At 34.3% G+C, this 20,487-nt stretch overlaps 1 protein-coding gene across 1 annotated transcript in view; it reads left to right on the top strand.

The window, feature by feature from the left end:
* The window catches only part of LOC108733690, a 268,094-nt gene that overhangs the window by 51,390 nt on the left and 196,217 nt on the right, over nt 1-20,487 (top strand). The window lies entirely within an intron of this gene.

Genomic DNA, 20,487 nt, shown 5'->3' with positions numbered 1-20,487 from the left:
GGGTCTAAATGTAAATATTTGTCTGAACGGTTGGTTGCATACCGTTTAATGTTATATGATAACTAATAAAGTTTTCTTTGGCGAGTATGGTTGGCTGTGTAAGTATACCTCCCAAACATTCTTAATTTTATTATATTTTGTGATTCAAAAGATAAGGGTCCACAAAATACTATCTATATATTAACTATTTTAGAAATATTGAAGTGCATGTTTTTTTTTTTTTAATTTCGATTTGGCTCTAATATTTTTATAATAGTTTCTTTTTATGGTGTATCTACTTTCAAGATAGAACAGTTTTTTTATCACATTAGAGAAACAAATGTTTCACTATTTTACTCTTTAATCTGCTTTGCTTTAATTAACTAGTTAAGAACAAATGTGAGCTAGGCAATTTCTGTTAGTTAGAAATCACCATAACGCAACAATTATCGTTATTATTGTTGTTCGAAGAATAATCTGAAAGAGGCATTGTTTGCGTGTGTCACAAATTACGGTAACAAATAATAAATAACTCCATTTTTAACGTATGTGGTCCCTTACTTAGATTTCACACAAGTACCCTATTGTGTAAAATTTAGTGCTATACTCGAAACGCTGGTAATTAGTGGTATTAATACTAACGAACTCAAGGCAAACATTCCTACTAATTAGAGTCACTAGCATTTTTAGTTTTATTTGCAGTTTCGCAATTTTTCGAATAAATATTACTTAAATTTCTGTTTATGAACGTATTTTTATTTTGTTACAAAATGGCGTTAGTATTTACAGTTTGCATATATGTATAAAAATTAAACTTTTTAATTTTTTAACACAATTAGATACATTAAAAAGTCATATTTATTTCTATTAGAAACTTCTCCATTGAAGTATATTTGCATTAGGTATGTACCTACCTATTTTCGAATGAATATGATGTTTGCAAGATAAAATTCATCTTACTCATTTACTGACAAGACAAGACACTGTTAAGTTGAGTACGTGTTGAATAGAACTGCTTTTTAGTATTTTAGTTATATTTATATAAGAGGTTTCTTTATTGCACAGAGTTTAAGGAAATTGTAGGAGAAATTTAACACTTTATTTAAAATTAATAGAAAGTTAAACTTTTTTTTTATCCTAAAGACAAAAGTGCACATTCAGCATTAAAGGTCAAAGTTCTTGTCTTTGTATGAAAGTGATAACCACGGACTCCATCAAAATTTTGGGGATTATGTACAGTTAAAAAAAATTCGTAAGTAATTAAAAATAAAATCTTATTCAAATCTTTGTACAATATTATAGCAGGTATCCTCATGATCAATTTAATTTTGTTTATATTGTTTTTAATATTTCTATCTAGAATAATTTTCAAAAAGAATTAATACGTACCTAAAATAGTTTAAATAAAAGCCTCTTTCTTTGATTCATTAGCAATTTTTCATAACAATATACTTTGTATTTATCAATAGATATAGTTATTCAACAGAAAAATATCTTAATAAGCAATAACGGAAGGTTATAAACCCAGTACTATTACACAGAATTCGTCGAACTTATTTATATTTCGCGTCGGTTGTCAAATCACTTGCTTTTTTGTACCATTCATCGATAATTCTGATTTATTGTTAAATTAATCGGATTTATACGCAATGCAAAAAGTACAATGGACATTATTATGTTGTTATTATACAAGTATTTTTCTGATTTGTACGAACCAACCGAAATGTAATGTCAAAATGTTTGAACTATGTGTTATTAGAAAGTAAATTGTAGATTACGATGTTTAAGTGTAGCCAAATGAAGGAAACGCATGTCGTAACAAACATTATTGGTTTATGTTTCCGTTGTAATGTGAATAATTAGTCTACAACGTTATCTACTATTTTTTGAAGTGAAACTTCTTTACGCACGGTGTGGTAAGTTCGTTTCATGCGAGTTGCTATGTGACGAAATCATGCAACGGATGTCTCGTAGTGGGAATCGCTTGAGCCGTGAGCGCGCTTCAATGCAACGTTCGTTACAGGCAACTCCGGCATGTATGGTGTAAAATTTACATTCATACTGTATAGATAATACCATTAAACCAATTCCTTAACCCCTATCCCGGTATGTTTGTGTGTTTGAAGAAGTTTCACTTCAGTAGCGTGTTGTATAATTACACGTTGTATTTTTTAATAAAAGTAAGGGGAAGTCCGTGGTTATTCTGTTTACCTGTATTGTTTAACAATCTATCCATATCCAGAATGTCGTTAAATCACCAATCTTTTGATGGTGTTAATAAAGGTCAATATTGGTAGAATGTCTAGGTTTAATTCAGGACCCATTTTATGCGTTTTTCTTCTAAATTTTTAATTCACCAATTAGTTCAATTAATATTCACTAATTTGCACTGTCGTTATTATAATTGTGAACATTGGTGAATATTCATCAAAAACTAGTGAAAATGCATTATATATTTTTAGACAGTAATACATAGCTACTTTACTATCTATATATTACTTACATTCTACTGTTACAGCAAGTACTTAATACCTCTCTGATTATGTATACATGCATGCATATATCTTTCGTACGTGATTTTATAAAAGCGTATCTATTTTAAAAGATGATTGTTTATATAAGATAGAACACAAAAGTCTTCTTAAATTCCAAAGCTCGCAAGCCGACTAGTGAGTGGGATTGATTTCAAACAAAAGGCGTCTGTCTTGTGTTGCGCAATGCAAAAAGATAACAAACTTGATAGATGAACTTGTAAGTATGTAAGTGATCTGATTGAATGGAATGAAAATATTTACACAAAGAACTCAATGCGTATGGAAACATTGTAATAGAAAAGCCTTTATAAATATAGCAGAAATGAAGTTTTTTATTATAGCATAATCTCGAAGTATGTAGTTGTCTATCTCGTTAAAATATACTAAGCAGCACATGAATTTTGAGACGTTTGCGATTTGCCATTATTTACATTTATCGATACTTAGTCCAGCCGAATTTTCATTTTGACAACAGAAAACGAATGCACGGGGCATACGTCGGAATTGATTAGAGGAACTGATGAAAAATAGAAAACTGTATTTTAAAGTAGTAGATTAGTAGATAAGACGCAAAAAGTGACAAATCTACTTTGAAGAATAAATAAAATCTGAAAATGAGTGCACTTTTTTTCCTGAAAATACTACGGATTTTAATTCTGATTTTCGAAGTGATAGCGGTTTTATAAATCCCTGTTATTCCTTCCGTAAAAATTTACACTTTGTAATTGTATGTATTACCGCGCCATTTGTGGTATTTTCTAAAACGCGCTGTTAAGACAGCATGTAAAAGTTGGTCTGTGTTCTGTCGGAGCTGTCTGCGACGCGCTGATGAGATCCAAAAAGATCGAAATCGCGATCCGCGTCTGGCAGTTTCGACAGAATACTGACCACTTCGAATTATTTTATTCGATTATGGTAACGTGCCTATCACGTTGAGCTTAGCTACGCCGGGATTCGTTTCAGCAAGTAGATATCCATATATTTAAATGGACCTTGTTGAATCATACGTAATCCTAAAATGTAGCACACTGTACTACAGATGGCGTTTACAGCGCCATTTGTCGTATTTTCTAAAACGCGCTGTTAAGGCAGCACGTAAAAGTTGGTCTGTGTTCTGTCGGGCTGCCTGCGCCGCGCTGATGAGATCCAAAAAGATCGAAATCGCGATCCGCGTCTGGCAGTGTTGATATAACGGATTTAAAATTTAAATAATCTTGATTTTAACAAGGAACATTTGGCTATTTAGCACGCAACCTTAACCCCGATTCCTAATACTATCGGTCAAGTGACGATTAAATTCTCAGGCAAAGATTGAAATTGAGAATAACACATTGGATGTGGAAGCGCGTTTTATTTTCAAGTTTTTATGTGAAGTCTAGGGTTTTAATGTTTTATTTAATTTAAATTTTATAAAATATTTCAACCAATCCAATTGTAAGTATGGCAGCAGCAACTACAAGTTGAGATAACTTTCTCTTTAGTTCTGATGGCATTTGGAACCTAAAACGTGACGGTTCAAAGTACAGCTAAAAACAATACTATTATTTAATATTCATTATCAGTTGCTAACGCAAATAATGAATTTTTAGTTGCGTTTTCTTTGTTATTCATCGGCTTAATTTATTGATGTTTGATTGTTTCTTTATTGGCTTTAAATTATCTTCTACACTCATATCAGTATTCACATTTAGAAATTCGAGTAACGTATTGTGTTGACAATGAACCATCCTGTTTTTAATGCAAAACATAAAACCTATAGACCCTCCAGTAACCAGACTTTAATTGGAATAAGTTTATCGCAACACGTGACTTGACTGTCTTCAACGCGCTTGCAGATGGTGTAATTTAAATTACCTTTTTATGAACAAATAAAACTTGTGTATTTTATTTTCGAAAAGTAGGTTTTGTTCAGTAAATGACTGAATAGCAAATAAGGGAAGAAGTGCATTAGGAGAAAGAAACCCTTTCGAATACGTAAATAACGAAACAGTAGACTGTTTCAACGAACCATTAAATTGAATACTCAACAAAATCGTTTCGACTAAAAAGTCATTATTAAGGATTCAGGCAAAAGTATTTACAGAAACCCATTTGATTTGATTGGAAAGTTAAAAGGTAATGAGCAGCATTTAAACTTGCGTTAGTGTTTTATAGGTAACGATTTTCAATACAATGAAATACGCGAATCTATAATAATTTTTCGCATTAAATGGTAATCCGTTCGACTACCTACACATACCAAAAATTGATTTTTAAATTACGAATCTTCGGAACAGTCCCCTTCTTCATCTCCTCATACTATATACCAATGAATTTATATGAATATACCCTTTGAGTATTATTATTTCATGTATCTGGCCAGGTTCGACTCACGAGTACACTGAGCGGCATGGCCTAGAGATTTAGTATTCTGGAGCACGCCGGGTCGATTTCGGGTCCATCTGCCTTGGTCCAAATTCTTCTGTGGTTTCCTTGGGTCACTTATGTAAATGCTGGTGCAGTAATATTCCACAGATAATCTTTCATTCTCTTCTGTCTTCATTTCGTCCGTCTCATCTTTCTCATCCGAACCATCACCCACCCATTCCCACGATTCTTGAAATGAGGCTAAAGAGGGTCTTCCGCCCTACCTTCTGGCGTAGTCCGTAGGGACTGCCCGCTCACCAGCATTACTGGCTGGTGGGAATGAAACACCCAAAAGTTTTTTTTTCACGAGTGCTCGTTTACACTCGTCTTAAATCTTACCGCATGTAATATAAAGAGTAGCTACTTACTTTTGGTTTGTTGATGAATTTATATATCTTTGACGTATTACCAAATATGTGTGTGTTATTTCACGTATCCGCTCAGGTTCGAATCATGAGTAGGGTTGCCACCCGTACTTTATTATAAAGTATTGTACTCTATTTCGACTGTGCGTACGTTATATTTTGCAAGACACATAAAGTACGCAAAAATACTTTATTTAAGTAAACATCGTAATTTTGTAAGCGATTATTCGAATTTCAGAGTACTTTTATATCAATAATATTGCACAGAAAAATGACAAGCCATATTTACGGAACAACCTGATTTCCCAAATCTGTTCAAACTAGTGTCACTTTTGCTGTCCGTTCCGGCCACTTCAGCATTTACAGAAAGAGTATTCTCTGTTATGAACGCAAAGTGGCGGGACGACAGGAATAAAGCTTCATTAAAACTAATTAAAAATGAACTTTTAGTTTACTTAAATCTTTGTTTGCCATGTTTAGAGGCTATTAATGTATTTAAGAGCGACAGCAATTTGTTACTGGCTGCTAGGTGTAACAAAAAATATGTTTTTAAAAACAAAAAATAAAATACTTTGTTTTTATGCCGAGTGCTTTTTTTTTCAACCTTTTAGTCGAGAAATACTTTATGTAAAGCTTGAAAAGGTGGCAACCCTAGTCATGAGTGCCCATTTACGACTCGTCTGAAAATCCTGTCGCACGTCATATAAAGAATACCTACTTTACTTTTGGTTTATAAATTGTACCATCGTCTGCCATTTAAATTTCCTCGAAGGAGATTTAATACGTGTTTTGTTTTGTATTCTCGTGTATTGTGATAGTCCCGGTTGACAAATCTATTTCAGTTTACGATGTAACGGTGTACCCTGTCGATGTCTGCTAGGCAGCAATTTACCTACCTGTAAAACAGTACAAATTGTAAGGACATAAATCGTTTCAGTAACGAAACAGGTCCTATTTGTCTGGCTCTGAACTCACCAGAGCCAGCCAATTCCTCAGAGCAGATGTAAATCCAATGTCAAGCTATTGGTGGATTGGAGACGTCCACTTTAATGCTATACGAACGCGTTTTTGCATTTTGTTAAACATTGGTGGAATCGTGTCTCCAGAATTGGTTGAAATGAAACTAAAACCTTTGCAGTCTTCTTTAAAAACAGTAATTTGTAACCCTCAACTGATATCCCATGCGCAAAAAATGTTAAAAATATTTTTATTCCAACTGAATCCCGTTTCTCATTTTTATGTATTCTCAGTGCACAATACGCAGTTGAATATCAAAAATGCTTCGAGCATAAAAGTCATCAAGAAAGCATTTATTCCACCATGATAATTTTGTTTGTGAATTTATTGAAAAATCTTCTTATTCTTTCATATTTTTCAACACAAGAAATTGTTGACATCAACCACTTTAAGGTATTCATTTATCGCTTTTCTATTAGGGGCAAATTTTCAAAAGTCATGGGGGGTAGATAACACACAAAAAATAGTATACTGTATATCCCTGAATCTAAATCCGAGGTCAATTTAGCCTTAGCCCGTCAGGGTTTTGATATAATTTTAAAAATCCACTAAAACCTTAATTATGATAACTTATAACATCATCAATCATCATAAGGTCGTTAGTCCTAAGACTGGTTTGACACGTACCTCCACTCATTCCTATCCTGATTTAATCTTCCCATTAAACCTAAAATCAGTTACCAATCAACTATTCCAGTAGATGTATAACTTCATAATCTATAACCTAACCTAACTCCAGAAATCTATATCGCTATAATCAAAATACACGTCACGGAAATAACATTAATTTTGTAAAATGTACGTCAATGTCATGGTGAGAGATTAAGCAATTCTGTTTCAGTATTTTAATTACGGGGATTTAGGGTTATAAGCTCACAAGTTTTTAGGGTAAGGGAATTCAACGACCCCAAAGAACATACAGTATACATAGACAGACAGACCCCCGGGCCGATTTTTTGTTTAGTTTCAAGAATCATTGTAGCATTAGATTTTGGACTCAATGTGTTCTGATGATAGGTGGAGTGAAGTAATAAAATAATGCGTGAAAACGGTAAAGTATTTAATTTACAGAAAATGAAATAAAGACTAGAAATTTGAAAGTAGAAGTTGAAGTTAGGAAGCACAGGTCAGAACTGATTTTAGTTTTCGAAAAGAGATTGTAGAAAGGGTGATAAGGTGGAGTTAATAAGTGACAATATGGTTATTTATTAGGCACAATACTAAAAATCAAACCCCTTGTCATTATCTATACCGTTACATTCTATTCTACTATAATAATGCATATTTATTAAACATATTTTCCTTTTCTCTATTTGCGTACTTGCGATAAACAGTTAGACCATTAATATTCATATCAAAATACATAGACAATTTAAATCCAATCTCGGAAACATTAATTTATTGTGTTATTGTAAATAAAATTGATGATAGTTCAATAATAAAAAGTTAACTTGATAAATTACGTTTCAATAGTATGTAGTTATTAAAAACAAAGTGGGAAAGCGCTTATGATACGATCAATCAATGTAATAAGCGCCTACTATAGAATGCTGTTAAGTCGTATTAAATGATTAAGGTACATTTTTACTCTAAAAAAAGTCTTTGCAAAGACGTTTTACGATGTACCTGAGGGTTGTAGATTAACCATAAAAAATATGTTTTAACTAAAAACCTAGACAATATCGATTATCTACTGACTTGGTAATATGTTTTTAAAAACGGATTAAGTTGTGTGTTCGTAGTTTATTCAAGCTACTGGACATATAACGCGATTTCGAACTATAAGTACTCCGCAGGCAATCTAGATAAATCACCTTGACTCAACATTTAAAATATCTTACTTCAGTCTGCAGCAAATATCAATAGATGGCGCCATGCAGTCGTTATTCAATATTATACAAACATGTATACAAAGAGTATCTTCAGGTCTATTTTTGTATCTCTTTGGCTAAAATATACTTACTATTTCAAATTTTTAACAGTATTTGAAATAGGTTGTCACTAGAATTGAATTATTTTACATTACTTACGTTTAAGAAGACTAGAAAGTCACTAGAGAAACATTGTTGCTTCTGTTCTAGTAAATGTGATTGATTAAATATTTTATATTAAATTCGTTCGTATTGGAAATCGACGACATTCTTGTCCTAACCGTCTATCTTCTATCCTTGTGGAAGCAACCAATGAATTTTCTTTCTCTTTGATTACGAGACCGTTTCTCCTTCGGTTACTTGGCAATAAAAATATCCTTTCCGCAAAGATTCCTGATCGCGAACGGTGGAAACTTGGTCGGTTTCTTTAATAAAGAAGGACAATGTAGACCAGTAAATCTTTACCATAAACCCCACGCAACGTTTTTACGGTCTTTCGAAGAAAATCATCTCGGTGTATTTCGGTCAAGACTTTATGGTGCGGCTTCGTTCAAATCCTAATAAAAATTTTAATAACTGCCCTTATGTCTCATGCTGCTTCACATAATTTGCGGTTTTGTTCGAGAGATGCGAAAAAGTACGTCGGTAAAGGTGTGAGAGTGCTCACATGTCAAACGAAGAAGTGACGTGTCTTTATTCTTTCAACATGTAAAATTACGGCGGACGCTCATATAATACCTATTAGTTACATGGTGTAAATCTCGCGGAAACTGAGAAATTAACTGACGTGTTTGTCGGTAATTGGTTTTAATCTTTCCTTTTAAACATTATTTTTTTATATTCAAGTTAAGTATTTACAATGGCGAATAAACACACGCGGAATATTTCACACTTATTGTCAAATGTAACGATATTAAGAGTAGAAAATTCTTTCATTCACTCTAAGGTACGTTAAATGGTAAAATATTATTTTGAATCAAAATCTTCAAAAATAAATAAAAACAAAAATTATACTGTCGCAAATTCCGAAAATACTAATTACTTTATTGAATGTCTTTATGTATTTGGGATTTTGTATGTAAGCACATTTTACTTTTATTGTTATTGTTGTTTGCATTGTATCTAAAATTTCAACGTTCAAATAAAATCCTGTTAAGTAACCGTTGTTTTTTTAAAATTCGAGATTAAGTACTTTCGGAAATATACTTTTCCCGCTCCCATCATTTGAAAAGATTCTTTCTTAGTTCGTTTTAACTTTAATTTTTCCGATCCTAAATAATATGATAAAAGTTGTAAAACTTGCTGCTTTTCAACCATGAAATGATGAAATTGTCATAAACCGACCTAGAGTCTTCAAATTTGACACAAAGCCGAGTAAACGGAAATTCAAAAATTATTAATTCTATAAATCCATGTGGAATTATTACGTGACAGTATACTTAAATATTTCAAGTTAAAAATACTATTAACAATCGTATCTCATAATGTATAATATACGTATTTTTGTACAATTCATTTTTAAATTCAAAATAAATATCTGTACGTATTTCCGAACAAATTACCTTGGGCTAACTGTACCAAACTGATCAGTTTCTCTAGAATTCTCACTTATACAAAACGTGAACATTTTGTTGCTCTTGGTCTAACGCACCTTTGCGGACATGATGAGCAGTGACTGATGATTCAAGAATTCTCCTATGTTTTTGTTATTCAAATGAATTAGTCATTTTTTAGATAGCCTAAAATTACTTTATTTATTATACCTACAGAGAAATTCCAGAAAATTCGCATAGCTTTTTATCCAACTTCGCATTCTTAGAAGGGGCCTGATTTCCTGACCGTGTAAATATTCTCAGTCAAATAAATCTATTCCGAAGCCTTCAACTTGTATTATATTAACGTGGATCCTTTTCTCAAATCTGTCACGTTCGCGATGACGCTCGTTTCTCACATATTTCTAAATTCTCAGAATTATATTGTATTCTGTATATACGAGGGTGGATTGATAAGTTTCCGGCCTGACCAAGAAAAACAAGGTTTTTAAAAAATTTTTTTTTTAATTTCTCAACATAATCTCCTCCAAGGCTGATACATTTCTCATAGCGGTGTTCCAGTCTATTAATGCCATCTCTATAGACTGATTCGTCAAGCTCCTCAAAATAACCATTTACAGCTTCGATTACTTCTTCATTGTCCGCAAATCTCTTACCGCCAAGCCATTTTTTGAGATTAGGGAACAGAAAATAGTCACTCGGGGCTAGGTCTGGAGAGTAAGGAGGGTGCGGCATCAATTCAAACTTTAGATCGTTGATTTTAGCCGTCGCAACGATTGACGTGTGCGCTGGTGCGTTATCGTGATGAAACAAGATTTTTTTCTTCGCCAGATGAGGTCGTTTAATTTTCACCTCGTGGCTCAAACGTTGCAATAAGTCTGCGTAGTATTGACCAGTGATAGTATTACCCTTTGCAAGGTAATCAATGTATATAATACCTCTTGCATCCCAAAAAACAGTAGCCATAACCTTGTTCGCCGAAAAAATTGTTTTTGCCTTCTTTGGAGTTGGTTCCCCTGGTCCAATCCACTGTTTAGACTGTTCTTTGGTTTCAGGAGTGTAGTGGTGGACCCACGTTTCGTCAACGGTTACGAATCGACGCAAAAATTCGCTTGGATTACGCTTATACAATGACAAATTTGCGGTAGAAATGTTTTTTCGAATCAATTTTTGGTCGACTGTTAGCAAACGCGGCACCCATCTTGCACAGAGCTTTTCCATATGCAAATGTTGGTGCAAAATATGTTGCACACGTTCATATGACATCTTACAGGTCTCAGCTATCTCACGCACTTTCAATCTGCGGTCTCCCAGCACTATTTGATGAATTTTTTCGATCATATCTGGAGTTGTGACCTCAACGGGGCGTCCTGAGCGAGGCCCATCAGAGGTGCTCACACGACCCTTTTTAAACTCGGAAACCCACTGCTTAACGGTTGAATATGACGGGGAGGATGTCCCCAGTGTTGAGTCCATCTCTTTTTTAATTTCCTTCGGCGTTAACCCCTTCAAATAAAAGTATTTGATGACAGCACGATTTTCCTGCTTTTCCATTTTTACGAAAACCACAGAGGCGTCTTGTTCAGCGTGCTGTCAAACCTACACTAGCAAGGAGATCGGGCTGAAACTATAGCTACAAGCTATCCAAGGATGGTACTATAGAATGTCACCTCAAGGTAGGCCTAGTGGCGTCATCTCTTGGTTAGGCCGGAAACTTATCAATCCACCCTCGTACACAATTCATAATACAAATCAAATCTTCCGAGGATATTTCGAGTATCTAAACTATTTACTATACTGGTATGCAAGGGAAGAAAAAATAGGAAAAGAGCGAATATAAAGATAGGAGACGAAAAATTGGAAGGAGTGGCCGATTTTAGGTATTTAGGAATTCAGATAAGTCAGGACGGAAGGAGTAGTGAGGATATAAAGATAGCGCAGGGTCGAGTCGTCTTCATACAAAGAAGTGATGTATGTTTGGAGTACGGCGGTGTACAGGTGCGAAAGATGGACTGTGAGTCCGGTGGGAAAGGAAAGGTTAGAAGCGTTCGAAATGTTGTGCTACCGGCGAATGATGAGGATACCGTGAATAGAGAAGGTTAGAAATGAAGAAGTATTAGAAATAATAGAGGAACAGAGGACTATGAAAGTCAATAAGATAGACGAGATAGGTTAGTAGGACACCTTCTCAGGCATGAAAGTCTAGTCAGAAACATATTAGAGGCAGAGACGGGAGTTAGGAGGGGTAGAGGTAGACCTAGATTAGATTAGATGTTCTAGTTTTAGGCAAATACGAAGATAAACTCAGGATAGGTAAGACTGGTTGGATACTCACCTCCAGCGTGTCCAACCAGTCTTGGACCTTATGATGATGATGATGATGACTGGCCCAGTCTTGGTATTGGTCTTGGTTTTGCTCAAATACTTCTACAAAACCATGTGTTATCTGGACATACGAACGAAGAACACTTACTCCAGAGAGATTCTTGTAGATCGCTTTTTTCAAACAGTAGTATAGTTTCTTTTTCTTAATTTAGTGTTAAAGTCTAACTTAATCTAAATTACAAGCAAACTGAGAATTTCAAATATTAAAAATGTTTCGTCCCAAGAAAAGAATATATTACAGTTGTTTCGAATAGTTTAACGCGGAAGTAATAATTTTTTGTTTAGTCTTGCCTATCTGGTCTCAGTTTTGCATATTCGATCTTAGTTTTAGTCTTGGTCTTGTTCGTTCAGTCTTAGTGTTGGTCTAAGTCTTGTTCGTTCAGTCTTGGTCTTGGACTAGCTAGACAAAGACAGTCTTGGCCTTGATCTTGGTCTTGGTCTTGCATTTTCGTAAGGCCAAGATGAAGACTACAAGACAAAGACCATTTTCGCGCATCACTAATCACTTTTCATTTAAATTGTTTTATGATAACCATCTATGGATTTTTTCTGTGAAATTTGATAAAAAATACATCAAACGATATTCATTTCCCCTTCTTTCTTTTTTACCTATCAGTCTTAAAGATTTAGTTCACCACCACACATTCAAAACGTCAGTCACGTACGAATGCCTTATCCGACGACCTCTTTTAATAAACTTCGAACGTCTATAAATAGATGTCTGAGTGGTATGATAATGAAGTCCTAAAAAGTTTTGCGCTAGTCGATACCTAGATGAGCCCGTAGAAATAATTATTCATTTCAACAACGAATCGACTTCTAACTTAGGATCTCAAGTTCTGAGTAAGAAATGTTGAAGTAATCGTAAAACCAAAAATTAAGTTTTATTGAAATTAATTTTTAAATGTTTTTAAAATCATGCAGAACCAGTAAGTAAATGCTTTCAAGAGAAAACTTTTACATTAAAGCACGTAGGCACCAATTTAGATGAAATGTGATTATTTATAGAAATGCTAGAAGATATTGCTTTGATATTAAATTTTTTATTTCATCATCATAGGGTCCTTATTAATCCGTAGATCGACACGCCCATTCTGAGAATTTCGCATTTCGCTAAAACTAATCATCCCACACCCCTACCTTTTTTGACAGTAATCTCATATATCTGCTTTTATGTACTCTTGTTCCTGCTTCTAATATGTTTCTGACCAACTGTTCATGTCCCAGAAGGTACCTTATTATCCTATCCTTCCTATTTCTTATTAGCATCCATAACGTCCTCTGTTCTTCTACTTTTTCTAAACCACTCATTTTTATATAACCTCTCTATAAATATATTATCTCATTTCTCTCCATTCCCACCCTTTTCATTCTCATACCTATTTTTTGTTTCTTATTATTAAAATGCTCCTCCTCCAAATTTCCCTTGTTATTTTCCTCGTATTTTCCTTCATACGTTACTACTCTTCTTCTGTTTTTCTCTATCAATTTCCAGCATTTNTGATTTAGGAGTAAAATAGAATGTATAAGAAACTAAAAATGATAGTTTAGAATAAGCCCCAATTTGCTAGATTTAAAAGGGTAACGGAATTTCGTGATTGTAGAACCTGCGTAAACCATGTGGCTTTCTTTGAAACAAACTTTTCATAGAAATTTTATTTTTTTTTTCATATCTCTCCATTCCCACCCTTTTCATTCTCATACCTATTTTTTGTTTCTTATTATTAAAATGCTCCTCCTCCAAATTTCCCTTGTTATTTTCCTCGTATTTTCCTTCATACGTTACTACTCTTCTTCTGTTTTTCTCTATCAATTTCCAGCATTTTATCGTCCTCCTATTTTCCTTCTAACATTTTTTTATTCACGGTATTTTTAACATTCTCCTATAGCATTTTTGATTCTTTGCACCCGCACCTACAGTCCACGTTTTGCACTTTTACAGAGTCTTGATCCAAATAAACATCTTTAACAATGCGTTTCAGAAAATACTACAAACGGCACAGTGAACGCCATCTGTAGCACGATGCTACATTTTAGGATTACGTATTTTATTATTCGAATTATTTTATCTTTAACAATCTTTTTCGAATTTCTAAATTAACTGTTCGCGAGCATAGAAGTGCGTTCTTTTTGTTGAAAACGAAGCGACCCTTTTTTGTGTACTCATCAACGGCGACGGCGCCTTCTAATTGTGTTGTTTAATTTAACCCTTACAATTTGCACTTAATAGTTCGTTTGTCGTTTGTCAGTATATCAGTGTGATATATTGGACGGGATTAATCGTTGCAATAGGTGTGCCCAAAGTCTTGCATTTTTAGGGCTCGATGGCAACACTATTAATCTGCCAGCCTACGAGAAACTGTCGTCTGCTTGGATTTTTTTCGAGTCTAGGTAATTAAGAATTTAGATGAATAGTGACATTAGTAATAAAACCTTACGTGGGTTTACGGCATGGACTTGAACTTACTGAAAAAAATTTTTACTAGACACTGAAATATGACGTTCTATTTATAAGTGGAAATCATCATCATCACCATAAGTTTGTCAATTCTAAGACTGGTTGGACACGTACCTCCACTCTTTCCTATCCTAGGATAATCTTCGCATTTCCCTAAAACTGGAACATCTCAAATCCTTAAATATTTGTGAGTTAAGGATGTGAGCAAGTGTAATTAAATTAAATTATTAAATCGGGTAATCGGGTAGTGGTAACTCCTTGTGAGTGATTAGACTCCAATTTTACAAATGAAACGACTGGTTTGCGGTATGGTCAATTCAATCTTATCTAAGAATAATGAAGATGTACACTAGGTAGAGCAATACAGAGTCACTTGAGTCGGTATGGATAATGTTATGACAGGTTATCATTAGGTTTCTACAATGTCCTTATTATGTGCAGTCATATTTGCAAGGACATAAGTATGCGGAAAAAGGGGAAGTAGTAACAGATGGGTTGATGTGGGGGTTTACGTGTGTCGCGACGTAGCGTGATGATATTCGAGAATGTACTTTGAGACGCCAAGCTGGTTAGACGTTAGTCGATTAGAGTTTGGTTATATTCACTATAATAAAAAGGGTTACTAGCACTGTCGTTAATATGCTAAGAAAATAAAAAGTATAGCAGGTAGTAGAAGAAGAAACAATACTATCCAATTGATAAAAGTAATTAGAAAGGCGTCGTTATATTAAGAAAGAAAAGAAAAAACAATGTAGTGGAAGATGAGATATTCAGGGGCAGAGAAGACAAGTTTGGTAAAGCAATTAATATTTTATTAGACTGTAGGAACTGTAAGTGTTTATACTATTTTATTATTTTTTTAATTTATTTAATTTGATGGTTAGGATTCGTTTTCTTTGTTTTTTTTATAATAAATAGATTCCAAAAAGGTAGTTGTTTTTTCATAATACCAAGTTATTGCTGATATCGAAATACTTTTATTACTATATCGAATTATTTCGATCATTTAGGTTGAAGTTGCTTATTACCATTGCAATAATTATTACGTAATAACATTCCATAGCCTCTTTTCATAGATCTGTCTTGCAGCTGAAGAACCAACCGTTGTGGTAACATACTCAGGTAGCTTTCTTTTTAATTTCTGCATTCGTTTTTGTGGTTCAGAATCCGATGAACCTTGGCTTTGGGCAGGACAACGACACAGTTCCTGTTCATTGTAAACTTCTAGCTCTCTATGAATATAATAACATCCACTTCTTTTGCATAGGCTCGTGCGATTTCCAACTGGCTTTCCTGCGATTATTTATCAATAGATCATCTTGTACATCCGTACATATGCTTTCAGATGTAAAAAATTTGCAATGGGTTGCAATAGCCTTTTATTTGTACCAGGCTGAATGAAAATTCTCCACACGTTTTTTTTGTGTAGTTATATACTGTTACCTTTAATCTAATAACGTTGTTAAGGTAAAGCACACTACCTATTATTCCCGTAGAAAATTCAATTAACTCTTTTTAAAAGTTACCTCGACGTTGGTTTTTTCGCAGCGAACGTTTTTAAAATCAATTCTTTACAAAAGCAAAAAGCAAGAAGGAACGCGTACACGAATGCAAACATACATAACATGTACTTATATATACAGTTCGTATATGTATGTTGGTACCTACATAGGTAAACGGCTCAGACCTTATATGTGTGTTTGTATGTGTGTCTATGTAGTTCTGAAACAGGAGTTGGCGGAAGTTCGATTGCAAATTCCCTCGGGAAGAATTGCCTCTTCATGACGGAAATATTAAATGTGGTTAAGAAACGTAGTTTAAAATTCGGAGTAAGTACATTCGTCAAATATTCATACATGTAATCACGTGGAGCGCCTAGGAGATTGAGTCACTATTGTTAGGGCCCTCTGTAAACGTAGATCGAATGATTTAACGGCTGAAAATTGTAAACTTTTTAGTAAAAAGAAGACAAATTCGTTCTTTTCTATGAGTGATTTTAAAATGAAAACTATACCGTACATCTACATCCAAGGGGTAACCATTAAATACGATAACTCCTTCATTCTTTTACTGACTCAAATTTAAGGCTAAATAAAAAGCCATGTCTAGAACCACGTTCTGCATTTTCTAAGCTTTTTATACATCAAGTATAGGAATAAAGGTTAATTTAACACAAGATATGAAAAAAGTATTTCAGCGGTCACAAGTGACGGCTGCAATCTGATGGTACAAGAACAACAGTAGTCACATATGGAATTAATTCATAAAAAAGACGTTTTTATAGAAGAATCCTACTATTTCTTTGAAATATTTGGTCTCATATTTCCGCGGTACGACTCTTAGTACCTTTAAGTCAATGCTATGTGATTTAGGAGTAAAATAGAATGTATAAGAAACTAAAAATGATAGTTTAGAATAAGCCCCAATTTGCTAGATTTAAAAGGGTAACGGAATTTCGTGATTGTAGAACCTGCGTAAACCATGTGGCTTTCTTTGAAACAAACTTTTCATAGAAATTTTATTNAAATCCTTCCCCCCATTTTATTTAAAAAAAATACTTGATGAATCTGATGGGGATGCCGTGGATAGAGTAGGTTAGAAATGAGGAGGTATCAAAAACAATAGGATAACGATATGGAAGTCAATAAAAAAATAGGTAAGATAGGTTGGTAGGGCATCTTCTCAGGCTTGAAGAGCTACTTAGAGATTTATTAGAAGCAGAAGTAGGACTTAAGTCTAGTAGAGGTAGATCTAGATTATATTACCGTCGACAGTTACGGATATAGGATGTTCTAGTTTCAGTTTTCAGTTTAGAAAGAGTAAGAGAACAGAGGACTCTATGGAAGTCAATAAGAAATAGGCTAGATAGGTTAGTAGGACACCTTCTCAGGCATGAAGGTCTAGTCAGAAACATATTAGAAGCAGAAACGGAAGTTAGGAGGAGTAGAGGTGAACCTAGATTAGATTACTTTTCGCAAATAGTTGAGGATATGGGTTGTTCTAGTTTTTAATTAAGCTAATTCTAATTAGCTCAGGATAGAAAAGAGTGGAGGTGAGTGTTCAACCAGTCTTAGAACTGACGGCCCTATGATGATAATAATAATTTAAAATCATCTGAAGCAGTAAATGTCTTAGCTTAGTAAACATTGATCCATTAATTTCTAAGTATATCTTCTTTTTCAATCCAACAAAATCTTCATTTGTTTTGCAAATAAAATGACCGCTTTGTTCAGGTATAATAATCTCTTAATACGAAGTGTTATACATCCTATTTTGCGATTTTCGACTGGTGATTTAAAATGGACGTTTGTTTTTGATCTATGTGAATTGATATAGATAAATAACTAGGCGTACCTTTTCAATCAGTAATTTCCATTAAACCTCTTGCCATAAACAGATATAATTGGGCATGTAGGGAAGTACATTTTTGTTTTTCTCTTTTAAATAATGCATCCTGCGCAATTACCTTTGTCGATTTTATCAATTAATGTTCGATTTTATAGCGCTAAATTCGTCCATTATAGTAAAACGAAAACGCTTAAAAGCAATTATTTACTTAAACATTCATTACGGTGTAATTACAGTTTGCGTTGATTCGGTTTTGTCGAAGTTTGAAAACATATCGACTTCGTTCTATAATAATATCCGCCGTGTCATTATTTATGCATTTCGATTCTATTGTGTTTGAAAAGAGCTTTGGAATGCAGACGTTGAAATTGATTTTTGAACCTGATAGTATCGCCTCTTGCCATCCTTCGTATTTAGCCACGCATTGGTATAAACATACAAACACAAATACACGCACTCACATATGCATATCCATAGATATATGCCGATATATCAGAACGTAAATTGGTTAACGGTTTCGTATTATTATAGACAAGAAATGATAGAACATTTTGTATCACATTTCAAAAATGTCACATGTTTGCTCTTTATGCTTTTCCTTAGTTATTGGAATATTTTATTCGATAGGTCGGCATTTAATATATTTGGTATTTAATTACATACATATCTATACATAAGTAAGGAAACTGATTCAAGTTTCGAAGTTTCAACTAGCTGGTAGCTATTCACCATTTAGACTCATCGGGTGGTATGCATAAAGTTGAGTGCTTAGCATATAGTCTTACGTTTTTAAAGTAGCCGGACAACATGATAATATATGACTAAAGTTACTTAGATGTTTCATATAAGTTTTGTTTATGTTGATGGAGATAACATGTTAAGCAGTAGGTGAAAAAATGTGAATCAATTATTTAAAATAAATGTTTATTTTCTTAAATTTTACTTGAGTCTTTAAAGAATTGTCGATTTTGGTTTCTATCAATCTCTGCGAAGTATGTATGTACTGTATTTCGCATACTACTTTCATTTAGGTAGATATTTCAAAAGATTTCCATATCTTTGTGTTCTGAAGAAACTGGATTTCCGGATTTCAACCGCGTCTTGATGAAATCCCCATGACAGATCATGGTGGCGTTTATCGCGTTCGATGTTTCGTCTTATATCGCAAGCGACATCTTCAGGAACTTCACATTGTTGATGTACGATCTTCAACGATTGACTGGGAATCCTTAAAACCTTTGGGTGTTTCATTCCCACCAGCCACTAATGCTGGTGGGCGGATAGAAAGTAGAGCGGAAGGCCCTCTTCAGTCTACTTGCACGAATCGTGGGAATGGGTGGGTGGTGGTTCGGATGAAAATGATGAGACGGACGAAATGAAGACAGAAGAGAATGAAATATTATCTGTGGAATATTACTGCCCCAGCATTTGCCTAAGTGATCCAAGGAAACCACAGAAAAACATGGACCAAGGCAGACGGATTCTTTTGGCAGCGGTTTAAATAGTCCTTTCGTCCTTGAGCATGAGTGGTGGTACGGTCATACTTCAATACCTGTTTCCAGGCTGTATCGAGGTGTTGCCCATCTTCCCTCTTGAGATTGTTTGGAAGTTTGTTGATCTCAAGCGCTCCCTTGATGCCCCTGTGGAGATAGTGGCTTTTTTTGGTTAGCAACTTTGCCTGGTCGAATTGAATGTCGTGTCGTGTCGTGTCTTGTGCTCCGAACATGTTCTGCCAAGGATGATTTGCTATATTGTTCCTTCATCTTCTTTCATCTTTGTTGCGATAGATCCACTTGATTTCAGATTCTAGCAGAATAACATCCTTCAGTGCAGAAAGCTGATGTGTAAGTTTACCATAAGGGTTGAAGATTATCTTGCAGAATTCGACGGATTTTGTCCTTTGATGAATAGGAGATTTGCTGTGGATTTTGACTTGACATTAATCTTGAGTTGTCGATACTTCTGTATTGTTCCATTCACATCACGTGTATCAGTGACAAAATGAAGTTCCTTTTCCAAAGATGCTGTTTCGCAAATAGCTAAGACCTTATGCATTAAGGAGTTGATCACTGACAGCTTCTGCGCAGGGTGATATTGAGATACATGAGATGTGTCTGTTGGTATATGTAGACATCCGATGGACAGTGTCTTCCAAGATACCATTTGATCGACGGGACACCATAACATCTAGGAAGCCCAGTTTCAGTTTGTGTTGTCTCATTCATTGTAAACTTGATGCTTGGATGATGTGTATGTGTTTTGCTTGTGGAATCTGAAGTTTTGAGGATATCCACTAATCTATTTAGAAGGAATTGATGTCAGGAACAACAGGATAATTTTATAATCCTATTCTAATAAAATTGGAAGCTTATACCGCTGTTGTCCTAAACTTTTAAATTTGCTAGGAATGTGAATTTAGACTGAAAGGACATTATTTAGATCTCTAGATGATTTGACGAAAATGGCGAAAATATCTTTTTTCATGATTTTGATTGAAGGGCAACTCCATATCTAGTTAACACGATTAGAGCAAAGCTCGAGACGAAAAAAGCAATAAGTGGACTTTTGACA

The sequence above is a fragment of the Agrilus planipennis genome, unplaced genomic scaffold, assembly GCF_000699045.2.
Source record: "Agrilus planipennis isolate EAB-ADULT unplaced genomic scaffold, Apla_2.0 scaffold1, whole genome shotgun sequence".
Lineage (NCBI taxonomy): Eukaryota > Metazoa > Arthropoda > Insecta > Coleoptera > Buprestidae > Agrilus > Agrilus planipennis.
Note: the sequence above shows the minus strand (reverse complement) of the source record. Positions and strands in the feature narration are given on the sequence as shown.